Genomic DNA, 16,800 nt, shown 5'->3' on the forward strand with positions numbered 1-16,800 from the left:
AACAAAAGTGTTTGCTTGAGAATATCTTCATATTCACTAACTTGAACCATGTGAAATAGTAGTTTTTATAGGTAAAAATCAGTGCATATTGGCAATTTCAAGAGATTAAACTTAATACACCTATTTATGATAAAAACCCTCCAGAAAGTAGGCATAGAGGGAACTTTCCTCAACATAATAAAGGCCATATACGACAAACTCACAGCCAACATCGTCCTCAATGGTGAAAAACTGAAACCATTTCCACTAAGATCAGGAACAAGACAAGGCTGCCCACTCTCACCACTCTTATTCAACCTAGTTTTGGAAGTTTTAGCCACAGCAATCAGAGAAGAAAAGGAAATAAAAGGAATCCAAATCGGAAAAGAAGAAGTAAAGCTGTCACTGTTTGCAGATGACATGATACTATACATAAAGAATCCTAAAGGTGCTACAAGAAAACTACTAGAGCTAATCAATGAATTTGGTAAAGTTGCAGGATACAAAATTAATGCACAGTAATCTCTGGCATTCCTATATACTAATGATGAAAAATCTGAAAGTGAAATCAAGGAAACACTCCCATTTACCATTGCAACAAAAAGAATAAAATATCTAGGAATAAACCTACCTAAGGAGACAAAAGACCTGTATGCAGAAAATTATAAGACACTGATGAAAGAAATTAAAGATGATACAAATAGATGGAGAGATGTACCATGTTCTTGGATTGGAAGAATCAACATTGTGAAAATGACTCTACTACCCAAAGCAATCTACAGATTCAATGCAATTCCTATCAAACTACCACCGGCATTTTTCACAGAACTAGAAGAAAAATTTCACAATTTGTATGGAAACACAAAAGACCCCGAATAGCCAAAGCAATCTTGAGAACGAAAAATGGAGCTGGGGGAATCAGGCTCCCTGACTTCAGACTATACTACAAAGCTACAGTAATCAAGACAGTATGGTACTGGCACAAAAACAGAAAGATAGATCAATGGAACAGGATAGAAAGCCCAGAGATAAACCCACGCACCTATGGGCAACTTATCTTTGATAAAGGAGGCAGGAATGTACAGTGGAGAAAGGACAGTCTCTTCAATAAGTGGTGTTGGGAAAACTGGATAGGGACATGTGAAAGTATGAGATTAGATCACTCCCTAACACCATACACAAAAATAAGCTCAAAATGGATTAAAGACCTAAATGTAAGGCCAGACACTATCAAACTCTTAGAGGAAAACATAGGCAGAACACTCTATGACATAAATCACAGCAAGATCCTTTTTGACCCACCTCCTAGAGAAATGGAAATAAAGACAAAAATAAACACATGGGACCTAATGAAACTTCAAAGCTTTTCCACAGCAAAGGAAACCATAAACAAGACCAAAAGACAACCCTCAGAATGGGAGAAAATATTTGCAAATGAAGCAACTGACAAAGGATTAATCTCCAAAATTTATAAGCAGCTCATGCAGCTCAATAACAAGAAAACAAACAACCCAATCCAAAAATGGGCAGAAGACCTAAATAGACATTTCTCCACAGAAGATATACAGACTGCCAACAAACACATGAGAGGATGCTCAACATCTTTACTCATTAGAGAAATGCAAATCAAAACTACAATGAGATATCATCTCACACCAGCCAGAATGGCCATCATCAAAAAATCTAGAAACAATAAATGCTGGAGAGGGTGTGGAAAAACAGGAACACTCTTGCACTGCTGGTGGGAATGTGAATTGGTACAGCCACTATGGAGAACGGTATGGAGGTTCCTTAAAAAACTACAAATAGAACTACCATATGACCCAGCAATCCCACTACTGGGCATATACCCTGAGAAAACCATAATTCAAAAAGAGTCATGTACCAAAATGTTCATAGCAGCCCTATTTACAATAGCCCGGAGATGGAAACAACCTAAGTGTCCATCATCGGATGAATGGGTAAAGAAGATGTGGCACATATATACAATGGAATATTACTCAGCCATAAAAAGAAACGAAATTGAGCTATTTGTAATGAGGTGGATGGACCTAGAGTCTGTCATACAGAGTGAAGTAAGTCAGAAAGAGAAAGACAAATACTGTATGCTGACACATATATATGGAATTTAAGAAAAAAAATGTCATGAAGAACATAGGGGTAAGACAGGAATAAAGACACAGACCTACTAGAGAATGGACTTGAGGATATGGGGAGGCGGAAGGGTAAGCTGTGACAAAGTGAAAAAGCGGCATGGACATATATACACTACCAAACGTAAGGTAGATAGCTAGTGGGAAGCAGCCACATAGCACAGGGAGATCAGCTCCGTGCTTTGTGACCGCCTGGAGGGGTGGGATAGGGAGGGTGGGAGGGAGACGCAAAAGGGAGGGGATATGGGAACATATGTATATGTATAACTGATTAAATTTGTTATAAAGCAAAAAAATTTGAAGATTTTTGTTCTAGTTCTGTAAAAAATGCCACTGGTAATTTGACAGGGTTTGCATTGAATCTGTAGATTGATTTTGGTAGTATAGTCATTTTCAAAATATTGATTCTTCCAATCTAAGAACATGGTATATCTCTCCATCTGTTTGTGTCATCTTTGATTTCTTTCATCAGTGTCTTACAGTTTTCTGAGAACAGGTCTTTTGTCTCCTTAGGTAGGTTTATTCCTAGGTATTTTATTCTTTTTTTTGCAATGGTGAATGGGAATATTTCCTTAGTTTCTCTTTCAGATTTTTCACTGTTAGTGTATAGGAATGCAAGAGATTTCTGTGCATTTTGTATCCTGCAACTTTACCAAATTCATTGATTAGCTCTTGCAGTTCTCTGGTGGCATTTTTTAGGATTATCTATGTACAGTTTCATGTCATCTGCAAACAGTGATAGTTTTACGTCTTCTTTTCCAATTTGTACTCCTTTTATTTCTTTTTCTTCTCTGATTGCTGTGGGTAGGACTTCCAAAATTATGTTGAATAATAGTGGTGAGAGTGGACATCCTTGTCTTGTTCCTGATCTTAGAGGAAATGCTTTCAGTTTTTCACCATTGAGAATGATGTTGGCTGTGGGTCATATATGGCCTTTATTATGTTGAGGTAGGTCCCCTCTATGCCCATTTTCTGGAGAGTTTTTATCATAACTGGGTGTTGAATTTTGTCAAAAGCTTTTTCTGTATCTACTGAGATGACCATAAGGTTTTTCTGCTTCAATTTGCTAATATGGTGTATCACATTGATTGAATTTGCATATATTGAAGAATCCTTGCACCCCTGGGATAAATCCCACTTGATCATGGTGTATGATCCTTTTAATGTGTTGTTGGATTCTGCTTGCTAGTATTTTGTTGAGGATTTTTGCATCTATATTCATCAGTGATATTGGTCTGTAATTTTCTTTTCTTGTAGTATTTTTGTCTGGTTTTGGTATCAGGGTGATGGTGGCCTCATAGAATGAGTTTGGGAGTGTTCCTTCCTCTGCAATCTTTTGGAAGAGTTTGAGAAGGATGGGTGTTAGCTCCTTTCTAAATGTTTGACAGAATTCACCTGTGATCTGGTCCTGGACTTTTGTTTGTTGGAAGATTTTTAATCACAGTTTCAATTTCATTACTTGTGATTGGTCTGTTCATATTTTCTATTTCTTCCTGCTTCAGTCTTGGAAGGTTATACCTTTCTAAGAATTTGTCCATTTCTTCCAGGATGTCCACTTTATTGGCATAGCGTTCCTTGTAGCAGTCTCTTATGATGCTTTGTATTTCTGCTGTGTCCATTGTAACTTCTCCTTTTTCATTTCTAATTTTATTGATTTGAGTCCTCTCCCTCTTTTTCTTGATGAGTCTGGCTAAAGGTTTATCAATTTTGTTTATCTTCTCAAAGAACCAGCTTTTAGTTTTATTGACCTTTGCTATTGTTTTCTTTGTTTCTATTTCATTTATTTCTGCTCTGATCTTTATGATTTCTTTCTTTCTACTAACTTTGGGTTTTGTTTGTTCTTCTCTTTCTAGTTCCTTTAAGTGTAAGTGTAGATTGTTTATTTGAGATTTTTCTTATTTCGTGAGGTAGGACTGTATTGCTATAAGCTTCCTTCTTAGAACTGCTTTTGCTGCATCCCATAGGTTTTGGATAGTCGTGCTCTCATTGTCATTTTTCTCTAGGTATTTTTTTATTTCCTCTTTGATTTCTTCAGCGATCTCTTGGTTATTAAGTAACGTAGTGTTTAGCCTCCATGTGTTCATGTTTTTTACGTTTTCTTCCCTGTAATTGATTTCTAATCTCATAGTGTTGTGGTCGGAAAACATGCTTGATATGATTTCAATTTTCTTAAGTTTACTGGGGCTTGATTTGTGACCCAAGATGTGATCTATCCTGGAGCGTGTTCCATGTGTGCTTGAGAAGAAAGTGTAATCTGCTGTTTTTGGATGGAATGTCCTATAAATATCAATTAAGTCTATCTGGTCTATTGTGTCATTTAAAGCTTGTGTTTCCTTATTAATTTTCTGTCTAGATGATCTGTCCATTGGTGTAAGTGAAGTGTTAAAGTCCCCCACTATTATTGTGTTACTGTTGATTTCCTCTTTTATAGCTGTTAGCATTTGCCTTATGTATTGAGGTGCTCCTATGTTGGATGCATATATATTTATAATTGTTATATCTTCTTCTTGGATTGATCCCTTGATCATTATGTAGTGTCCTTCCTTGTCTCTTGTAACATTCTTTATTTTAAAGTCTATTTTATCTGATATGAGGATTGCTACTCCAGCTTTCTTTTGATTTCCATTTGCATGGAATATCTTTTTCCATCCCCTCACTTTCAGTCTGTATTCATCCATAGGTCTGAAGTGGGTCTCCTGTAGACAGCATATAGATGGGTCTTGTTTTCGTATCCATTCAGCAAGCCTGTGTCTTTTGGTTGGAGCATTTAATCCATTCACATTTAAATAATTATCGATATGTATGTTCCTATTACCATTTTCTTAACTGTTTTGGGTTTGTTTTTCTAGGTCCTTTTCTTCTCATATTTCCCACTTAGAGAAGTTCCTGTAGCACTTGTTGTAGAGCTGGTTTGGTGACGCTGAATTCTCTTAGCTTTTGCTTGTCTGTAAAGCTTTTGATTTCTCTGTCAAAGCTGAATGAGATCCTTCCAGGTATAGTAATCCTGATTGTATTTTCTTCCCTTTCATCACTGTAAATATATCATGCCACTCTCTTCTGGCTTGTAGAGTTTCTGCTTGAAATCAGCTGTTAACTTTACGGGAGTTCCCTTGTATGTTATTTGTCATTTTTCCCTTGTTGCTTTTAATAATTTTTCTTTGTTTAATTTTTGTCAATTTGATTACTATGTGTCTTGGCATGTTTCTCCTTGGGTTTATCCTGCCTGGGACTCTCTGCACTTCCTGGACTTGGGTGGCTATTTCCTTTCCCATGTTAGGGAAGTTTTTGACTACAATCTCTTCAAATATTTTCTTGGGTCCTTTCTCTCTCTCTTCTCCCTCTGGGACCCCTATATTGAGAATGTTGTTGTGCTTAATGTTGTCCCCAAGGTCTCTGTCTTCATTCTGTTTCATTCTTTTTTCTTTATTCTGTTCTGCAGCAGTGAATTCCACCATTCTGTCTTCCAGGTCACTTAACCATTCTTCTGCCTCAGTTCTATTGATTCCTTCTAGTGTATTTTTCATTTCAGTTATTGTGTTGTTCATCTATGTTTGTTTGTTATTTAATTCTTCTGGGTGTTTGTTCTTTAATTCTTCTAGGTCTTTGTTAAACATTTCTTAGATCCTCTCAATCTTTGCCTCCATTCTTTTTCCAAGGTCCTGGATCATCTTCACTATCATTATTCTGAATTCTTTTTCTGGAAGGTCGCCTATCACCACTTCATTTAGTTATTTTTCTGGGGTTTTATCTTGTTCCTTCATCTGGTATATAGTCCTCTGCCTTTTTCATTTTGTTTATTTCTCTGTGAATGTGGTTTTTGTTCCACAGGTTGCAAGACTGTAGTTCTTCTTGCTTCTTCTGTCTGCCCTCTGGTGGATGAGGCTATCTAAGAGGCTTGTGCAAGCTTCCTGATGGGAGGGACTGCTGGTGGGTAGAGCTGGGTGTTGCTTGGTGGGCAGTGCTCAGTAAAACTTTAATCCACTTGTCTGCTGATGGGTGGGGCTGAGTTCCCTCCCTGTTGGTTGTTTGTACTGTGGAGACCTAGCCCTGGAGCCTAGAGGCTCTTTGGTGGGGCTAATGGTGGATGGGAGGGCTCATGGTGAGGGCTCATGCCAAGGAGTACTTCCCAGAACTTCTGCTGCCAGTGTCCTTGTCCCTGTGGTGAGCTACAGCCATCCCCCATCTCTGTTGGAGAACTTCCAACACTAGCAGGTAGGTCTGGTTCAGTCTCCAATGGGGTCACTGCTCCTTTACCCTGGGTCCTGATGCACACACTACTTTGTGTGTGCCCCCCAAGAGTGGAGTCTCTGTTTCCCCCAGTCCTGTCAAAGTCCTGTAATCAAGTCTCACTAGCCTTCAAAGTCTGATTCTCTGGGAATTGCTCCTCCCATTGCCGAACCCCCAGGTTAGGAAACTTGATGTGGGTTCAGAACCTTCACTCCAGTGGGTGGACTTCTGTGGTATAATTGTTCTCCAGTTTGTGAGTCACCCACCCAGCGGTTATGGGATTTGATTTTATTGTGACTGCGCCCTACATATCATCTCATTGCAGCTTCTCCTTTGTCTTTGGATGTGAGGTATCTTTTTGGGTGAGTTCCAGTGTCTTCCTGTTGATGATTGCTCAGCAGTTAGTTGTGATTCTGGTGTTCTCACAAGAGGGAGTGAGTGCATGTCCTTCTACTCTGCAATCTTGAACCAATCTCCTCACTAATTATTCTTACGCAAGGTGTGGACTCAAGTTCAGGAGCCAAAAGGTCCAGGTCTGGGCTGTTTTTCCACCTCACATTTGTTCTGCTCTCTTGGTCAGTCATCCTGTTCTGAGTTGTCATGTGAAACATCTGCTGTGACTCTGCTCTCTCTGGTTTGGTGGTTTTAACTCTTGAAGCTTCATTGGTTTTATTTGTATACTTTGTACACTGGTTCTAGTTTCCAAATTAGTATTGTTGTTGTTATTATTATGGCTGTTCTCCCACATAGCACATCTTTCTCTTACTCTCTCTCACCTGCACATTGCAGTTTTCCTCCCATACTGCCATCATCTTAGAAACACTGCCTCAGTGCATCTTCTCTTTCTGCACATTTTAAGGTGAGTGATATTTATTATAAAATTAATAATGTCTTAGTATTCTTACTCTTTTAAAACTTTGCTTTCCAAGAATTACATTACTGTATAGTATGCCTCTCTCATAATTGGAGAAATTGCTTATCAGCCTATCATCAAAGGTAAGTGGTTTTAAAAAAAAGTGACAATATTTCCAATACTGTATTATGAATATGACTAATACTGTATGCCATAGATTTTTTAAAATTAATTTACTTATTTATTTTGGCTGTGTTGGGTCTTCATTGCTGCCGTGGACTTTCTCTAGTTGCGGCGACGGGGGGCTACTCATCGTTGTGGTGCACGGGTCTCTCTTGTTGCAAAGCATGGGCTCTAGGTACGCGGGCTTCAGTAGTTGTGGCAATGTGGGCTCAGTAGTTGTGGCAATGTGGGCTCAGTAGTTGTGGCTCACGGGCTCTAGAGCGCAGGCTCGGCAGTTGTGGCACACAGGCTTAGTTACTCTGCGGCATGTGGGATCTTCGCAGACCAGCGCTCGAACCCATGCTCCCTGCACTGGCAGGTGGATTCTTAACTACTGTGCCACCTGGGAAGTCCCTGCCATAAAATTTTTATAACGATTCGTTTATTAGTGTATAGGCTAGGTTACTGTGAAGCAATTGTATCAGTTATACTGGCTACCGTAAAGCAATCATATTGCTTCTTCTTTATCAATGCATGAATCATTATAACTGTAAATAAAAGTGAATTTCTTTTTCACATTATCTTTTAATTTTTGATATCTAGTGTTAGTAATACATATAACATCTATGGTATCATATAAGACAATATTGATGTAGATATTGACAGACTATCTTGAAAACAGACAACATAAACTTATGGTATCACTAAATACAGTAGAGTACTATAAATATATTGTCTTCCTTATAATTTTCTTAACATTTTCTTTTCTCTAGCTTAGTTTATTGCAAGAATACAGTATATCATACATATAACACAAAAAATATATGTCAATTGACTATATTATTGGCAAGGATTTCAGTCAACAGCATGCTATTAGTAGTCAAGTTTGGGGGGAGTCAAACATCACACATGGATACATGGATTATGTGGGGGGTTGGCACATTTAACCCTGTGTTGTTCCAGGGTCAATTGTAAATATCTGTTCAACAGTATATGCATATTCATAACATACTCATTGTTTCCTATTCTCTAGAGAATAGAAAATAATAACATAAAAGATGCTATCCTACAAAAATACTCATTTTTAAAAATCATTTAAAATACTTTAAAGTTATGAGAGTTTATTTTAATCTTCAGTCATCCTAAGTGTTTCTGTAATTCTGGATCAACATGGTTTAACAGAAATATAATGTGAGCCACAAATGCAAATTTAATTTTTTAGTATCCCTTTTTTAAAAGTTTGAAAGAAATAAGTAAAAAATAGTTTCAGTAATATATTTTTGTTAATTCAATATATCCAAAATAATCTCATTTCAAAATTTAATAAATATTTAAAAATTTATCACTGAGATAGATAGTTTACATTGCTTTTTTTTCATGGTAACTCTAAAATCAGTTATGTATTTTGCACCATTAGCATATTTCAATTCATACTGGCTCATTGCAAGTGTCAATAGCCACGTGTGGCTAGTGGCTACCATACTGGACAGCCCTAGATGGGTCAGGTCATTATGCATTATACTAGTTATAAATAGGTTTTACTAATTAAAAGTTTCAAAGAGTGCCAATATCACCTCAAAAATAAACTGCACCTGTAGTACATGCCTTGTTATAATGTATAGAATTCTTAAGGCGTACCTAACTTGATTATACCTAAGGCAAATGGATAGAAGTCACTTAGAAATCAACAAAGCATATGCAAGCATAAACCAACAATACAAAAACTGCCTACTATTTGGTGCCACACTTTGAACCATACATTCAAGCCATAATTTTTTTTTTATCCTGCCCACTTCAGAAAAAACATAGTGCTTATGGAAAAAGAAAAAAAAGTTCTGTTTGAAAATGCTTTAAATTGTTCAAGAAGAAAAAGTTCCTTTAAGAAAGTCTATTTTAAAAGCAACCAAAGGGCTTCCCTGGTGGCGCAGTGGTTGGGAGTCCGCCTGCCGATGCAGGGGACACGGGTTCGTGCCCCGATCCCGGAAGATCCCACATGCCGCGGAGCGGCTGGGCCCGCGAGCCATGGCCGCGGAGCCTGTGTGTCCGGAGCCTGTGCTCCGCAACGGGAGAGGCCACAGCAGTGAGAGGCCCGCATACAGCAAAAAAAAAAAAAAAAAAAAAAAAAAAAAAAAAAAAAAAAAGCAACCAAAGTTGGCAAACTTTTGCTGTAAAGGGCCCTATAGTAAATATTTTAGACTTTGTGGGCCATACAATCTCTGGCACAACTACTCAACTCTGCTGTTGTAGCGAGAAAGAAACCATAGATACTATGTAAACAAATGGATGTACCTGTGTTCCAATAAAACTATTTATAAAAACAGATGGTGGGGTCATAGTTTGCAACCCTTGTTCTAGACTACTTTCCTTGCAAATAAAAGAAAGCCAGCTCAAATCTGTTGGATATTTATTGGCAGCAACAGCAAAAAATATTAGTCTAAGTGTTCAAAAGATGTTATGAGGTACCCATTCCTCACTTCTTCACCATCAGCATCTCCAGATTTAAATGCCTTTACTACTTGAAATCTCAGAAGGAGAGAGGAAAAACTCTGTCTCCTCTAGCAACTATATCAGTCCCTGAAAAGATATTGGGGCTTTGCTTAAGCCATTTTCCCATCCTTGGATCAACTGGTGTTGCCAGTGAAAGGAGGCCTCTTAGTGCTCAGCATACCTCACATGCCCACTCCTGTAAAGGCAAAAGGAGTGAGAAGAGAGACCTTTGATTGCTAGCCTTGCTGGATGTAAGAGAATCTGGTAATAAAAGGGGGGGAAAGGAGTAATTTATGAGGGAAAAAAAGGCAAGAAATGCACAGCAGAGCCAAATTAAAGCAATTCACCAACAGCATCATATCTCAGGACATTACCACGACTGAACCATTAACTCCAGTGAACAAAGGCATACTAAAACGAGGACTTTTTTATTTGAGAGCATTGTACACTGGGGTGGGATAGGAGACAAAACCAGACTGTAGGTATAATGATAGCTTCATGATGAGCAAAAGATGATATGTACAGACTATACCAATAGACATCTAGCGGTCCTTACTGGAGGAAAATCACCAAAGAGTGGGGATTTCTAATAAGCAGGTCAAGCACTAAGTCATATGATCTGGATCAATGGACTGTATCCTGACAAAGGTCCCTGGGAATTGCAAGGAAGGGACTCTGGTCTTATAGTATTTGAGTTACCATTCAGTTTTCTAAAACATGATTGCAGATATCAGAGACAGAAAGAAGGATGGATATTGGGTTTTCAGAATAAAAAGTACAAGAATCTGAATTGGTGCTGAGGGCAAGTATTAATACCATGCTAGCAATTAACACCTGACTCTTGGTCTGGAGTTCCATCAACTCTCCTACCTAAGGTCAAGATTTTCCTAGAACATGAGGCAAGGCTGAGCCTGAAACTGATTATTAGTTCCTAAGCCTGGAAAGAAGATGCAGAAGTTGAGAGTAATGTAGAGTCTTGAGAATAGAGGGCCTTTTTAAAGATTAAGGAAAGTTTCTGTACTCTGAATTGGATTTTTTAATTTTTGCTTTCATTTTTTATTATGATTTGAGTTCAACAATGAATGATAATGTTATATGATTTGAATAATTTGATACAATCTTGAAACTCATCATTAAAAGTAATATTTAAATGTTTCTCATGGTATATTTTCAGGCTGTACCGTAATACAAAATAAAAACAGAAACTATTTTTTATGGTACAAAACTAAAGAAAATAAGGCTTCAGCATCATAGAAAATAGTTTCCATTTTAACCATATTACTTAGGGTAAAAGCTGAATTGCTCTAACGAAGAGACCCCAAAATATTATGGCTTAAATATGGCAGAAATTTATTTTTCTCTAAAATGACAACACGGAGTAGGGTGGTCTGGTGGTCTGGTCACCTAGTTATGTAGGTTCCCAGGCTGTCAGGGAAGTTCAGCCAACTTCAACATGAGTTTTCATCTCTGGGTTCAAGACTGCTCAGTTGTCACCATTTCTCAGTTAGTAGGAAGCAGGAAAGACAAAGGAAATGAAGAGCAAGCAGTATCCTAACAAGGAAGTAGCAACAAAACATATTTTGTTCAGTCACATCTTATTGGTAAGAACTTAGTGGTATGACCATACCAACCTGGGTAGCTATGAAGAGCTATGCAGTGGGTTGTTCTATTAAGTAAGAGAGGTTGCATGTTGGAGCTTGACTTTTTACCAGCTATCATACATGCCTTTAACAAGCATTTAATAAGTGCTTAATGGGGTCAATTACCATTCAAAACAGCAAATATGATTTTAAAAAATAGAATACAGTTACTGCTCTTGAGAAACACACAGTATAGTGAAGATGATGTCCATGGAAACAATTTTAGCAGAGTAACTGTATTATTTTGGAGTGTGTTACGAGGTTTCTTGAGCACAGAGGAAAAAACCACTATTGTCTACAAAAGAAAGTCAAGAAAAAGTTCATAGCAGAGGTAGTATTTCAGCTAAATATTTTTAAATGATTAAGAGTTCACAAGGTAGGGACTTTCCTGGTGACGCAGTGGTTAAGACTTGCGCTTCCAGTGCAGGGGGACTGGGTTCGACCCCTGGTCAGGGAACCAGATCCCACATGCATGCCGCAACCAAGAGTTCGCAGGCCACACTAAGGAGCTGGCAAGCTGTAACTAAGGAGTCCACCTGCCGCAACTAAGACCATGCACAACCAAATAAATAAATAAATAAAAATAAATATTAAAAAAAATCACAGTGTTTAAAAAAAAAGAGTTCACAAGGTAAAGTGAAAAAGGGTGCTTTGGTGAGCAAAGGCTTGGCAGAATATAGTGGCCTTGGGGAATGGCAAGTAGTCTCATATGAGTAGATCTATTCAAAGTGTGTGTGTGTGTGTGTGTGTGTGTGTGTACATGCACATGCGTGCACATGGATATGCATTTGTATTAGGACAGAGAAGTGAAGTGAGGGTGTGAGGAGTGAGAGGAGATGAGTCAAGCAAAGTGCACAGGGACAAGATTGCCAATGACTCTGGAAGGAGTTTGTACGAAACCATTGAAGGATTTTTAAGCAGGGAAGTGATGTGGTAGATTGGAATACTAGAAATTTCATTTTGGTTGAAGTCTCCTCTTATGAGGGCTACAAGGGAAGAAGCATCCTTCATTTTTATTTAATTCAACAAACATTTATTGAACACTGTCTTTGTGCCAGACCTATTCCCTGTCCTCCCAGAAAAAGCCAATTTTCAGTGAAATCAAAAGAGGAATCAACTTTGTTGCCTGGAGACAGTTCCCATTTCGATAAGTTCTCTCTTAGGACATACTTCAGTTCTTAAAGGATAGAAAAGAGAAGTAAAATACAGTTTTTCATTTACATTGGCCTCCAGTTTCATCTTCAGCCCCGTTGGGTTCATATAGCAGGTTCCTCAGACTTTCATGCATAAAACACAAAACAAAACAAAACAAAAAAAACCTTCCAGCAAGTCTACCCCACTAGGCTTCAGACACGACTGGATTGCAGGAGTGAGCAAAATTCAGAGGGAATCAGTAAAACATCATATCTCTTCAGGCCGTTGGCCCATCTCCCACAAGAAGAGCCCTGAATTTCATAGGTGGATCTCTTTTTTTTTTTTAATATGTGACCACAGAGTAAATGATAACATCAGATACCAGAAAAATGTCACCCTAATTACTTAAGATGAGAACCAGCTTCACAGCTTTATACAATCATCTCAATTTCTCATCACTCTTTATGGGAGAAAAGAATTTTTGAGTTGGGAATTTTGTCACTGTACATTTGTATCTGGTTAGATATATTCCAAACTATTTATTGATATCTGATATGTCAAATCTTCATTTTACTTCCCAAAGATCTCAGTCAATTCATTAAAAATTATTACAGCAATAAAGCTATTACAATACAAGAAGGAAGTGTGAAAAATTCTAGAAATATTGTCCAGATATTAATGTATTTATTTTCACCAGCAGATGGCACTATTTAGTTATTTTTAAGTTTAAAAAAACTAACATAATACCAGCAGCAAAGTATTCAAAATAGTTTAATACATGAGTGAATCATCTTAAACAAAATCATCATCAAAGAAATGGGTTATGTTTTTCCTTTGTTCCAGCACCATCCATCTCTACAAGATGTTGCTTCTTCTGAAATCAGCTGAATATTTTCAAAATATTGAAACACACTGAGGGGGGCACTAACAGGAGAATCAGGCCACAAGTGCTCATGTTTGAAAACAGATGGTTTGAAAATGGATAAAGGTAATTAATAATAATGATGTCTTGACTGCATGGATCAGCTGTCCTCAGAGCTCAAAGATCTCCCTTCATTATCTCGTTTATCCTCCCTATGTCTAATTATGACGTCAAGAATGGAATGGACACACCCATTGGTTTTGTTTTGGGCGAGTATAGACAGTAATAATCTCTCCTGATACAATAAATTTTCATTCGTGGTTACAACTGCAACATATGTAAATACACCGTAGGTCGTTTTAAATAATGGAACAAAAAATATATTAAAATCACACATTTGTAGAATTGCTTGAGCTGGTGGGGAAGGAAGGTAGAGGAACTTGGAAATATTTGTTATGGAAATTCAGACCCAAGAATAGTTCCCTGTGCATGAGATAGTTTTTAAAATGTCTACTGATATTGAGATGACTTATTCATATATGATCCAAACCAGGATACAAGGTATCTGATTACTACATTAGAGAATATTGTGGGGGCTTTCCCCACTGAAACTATGCCACCTTCTTCCTAGACTCCTGAGTCTTATGAATATTAAAGAGACTTAAAATACCCTTTTTTTTCTAAGAAACTCTAGCACTTAAAATCATAATTTGCTAACATGTTAATCTAAAGAGATTCTAATTTTTTAAACCTGTTTACTGAGAAACTGTAATCTGATAAGAATATTCCAGCTTGGGAAATAGACTTTTTTTTTTTTTTTTTTTTTTTTTTGTGGTACGCGGGCCTCTCACTGTTGTGGCCTCTCCCGTTGTGGAGCACAGGCTCCAGACGTGCAGGCTCAGTGGCCATGGCTCACAGGCCCAGCCGCTCTGCGGCATGTGGGATCTTCCCGGACCGGGGCACGAACCCATGTCCCCTGCATCGGAAGGCAGACTCTCAACCACTGCGCCACCAGGGAAGCCCCGACATTTTTAAAAATAAGTTTTAAAATGTGAGCACTCTAGAAGAAATTAGCTTAACATTTGTGTTCCATACTTATATTAGAATACCTCAAAAGCAGAAACTATGAGAGTTAGGGGCCTACAAGGAAACAGTGAATCAGATCTGACAACTCTTTTTTAAAATTCTGGGCAGATCCTTTATCCATAATATCCTTCTCTTCCATTATCTAGTGGGCTGCTTCCAACTTTTCACTCTAGCCCCATTTTCTCCTCCTCTCCCAAACCTGCTCATCAGGTATGTCTCCAGCTGATAAGAAAGAATCAAATTATTCTCTATGTGTTTTTTGCCTTTATTGGATAGAGATCATAAGATGCCACAAGGGGAAAGAAGATAAAAATTTTCAGAATCAATGTCCAAGAGAAGAGCCCTCTTCTCTTAGGCAAAGCCCTTGATGAAGTTACTACCAGTTTACATGAGGATTTCTCTCAGTATTTTGAAATGTTATTACGATTTATTTTTCTAGTTCTACAGATCCTCTCCTGCAATGGAATTCCGAGAGAAACAACATTCCTCATAAGTCACTTTATCTATTACTTCCCTTTTACTCTGAAATAGCTGCAATTCCAAGTGCATCTCCACAGCTCATAGATGGCATTATTGGCCTGGGTCTGACTGGTACTACGGAAACCTGAAGAGACACTAGCATCTTGAAATCAGTGCCAGTTTGACAAGGAATCTCAAAGAAACCCAAATCATCTCAACATCTGCTTCAGATCTGGGCTAGTTTCCAGGCTAGTTTCTGGTTTAAGGAATCTTTGGAATGACCTAGCAGCAGTCCAGAACTTTCTTGTAAGTTCTTACTAATTTTGAGAGTCATGTTTGAACCCATTCTTCATTCTTCGTCTCTTGAGCAGTTGTGGACCCTACTTCCTCCATGCAACTCCCACAGCCTGCACATGAAATCATCAATCATTCAAAAACTTTTTATTGAGTTTCACTATATTTCAGGCATTGTGCTTGATACATTAATAATAACAATAATGAATAAAACAGATCCTCAAGAAGCTTATATTCTAATGACTCTTGGGGAACTATCAGATAACAAGAGTCAAGTAAGAGAAGGGTCAAGTAACCTGGATATGAGGACAGGAGCCCAGTAGAGCTCCAGTCTATTTTTTTTTTTAATGGCTCTTTAACTTTATACTTCATATTCAGAGCCAACGCAGGCTAAAGGAAAGAGTGTGCCATCAGATGAACTCAAATCCCAGGATTTATACTTACCTTGGGTGACTGGGGCAAGTTATCTGATCTCTCAGCTTTCATTTCCTCATCAGAGTCATGGGGATAAACAATAGCTCCCTCACCCAGATGGCTGGGAGGATTAAATGAGATGATATCTGGAAAGCACTTAGCGCAAAGACTGGCCTCTTTTAGTTGCGCACTAAGAACACGACAGGTTTAGCGCTTATTGAGCAGCTTTTTTTTGGACCAGGATCATTGCCAGGTTATTGGTCATATAGCATCTCATTATTTCTCCACAGCAGCCTGAGGGTAAACCTTATTATTCCCATTTTATAAGGAGACTCAGAAAGGTAACTGGCCTAATTTTACACAGCTAGCAAGCTGTGGGATTAGATTCAAAGTTATATCTTTTCATTTCAAGCCCAAAGTTTTTCCTTTATATGTTTTTGAGGAGCACACATTGTCTTGGAAGAGACATCTCCCAGAGGACTTTCACAAGGTACTCAGTTATTCAGTCCAGTTCTACAACCCATGGGTCAAATCTGTGCTGCTAAAGCATGCCCTTGTCAGGTTCATGTAAGCAAGGGAGAAGTAGGCCTCCTCCCACAGGATGAGACAGAGAGATTTTATGCTTATCCCCACAGAGGACATGTTGCTGCAGTCTGCAGAATGAGAAGGGAAGAATTGAGCTGATTGTTCTTTGTACAGTAATGAGATGTGTGGATTCCCAAAGTTAATGGTACCCCAAATGTGATGGAACAACTGGCATAGCCAGATATATGGAATTGTTGCTCTGTGTCTGCTCCTTAGAACAAACCCTCAAAGGAGACAAAAGCTTCAGCATGAAAGGCAAGAAAGCAAGCAGTAAATGTCAGAAGCCTATCAAAGGTCTGAGAAACCTTGGAGATCAGTGCTTCTCTCTCCTTTATAAGCTGTTCTGTGAACTGAGGCCAGGGTTCTACCTGTGTTTGCCTTTGGAGTTGAGTCACATGATGAAAGGCAGATCTGTCTATTTAACATTAATGAACTCAGAGTCTGGCACTTGTATTAGTAAATTTC

This window comes from Mesoplodon densirostris, chromosome 3 (assembly GCF_025265405.1).
Source record: "Mesoplodon densirostris isolate mMesDen1 chromosome 3, mMesDen1 primary haplotype, whole genome shotgun sequence".
Taxonomy (NCBI): Eukaryota; Metazoa; Chordata; class Mammalia; order Artiodactyla; family Ziphiidae; genus Mesoplodon; species Mesoplodon densirostris.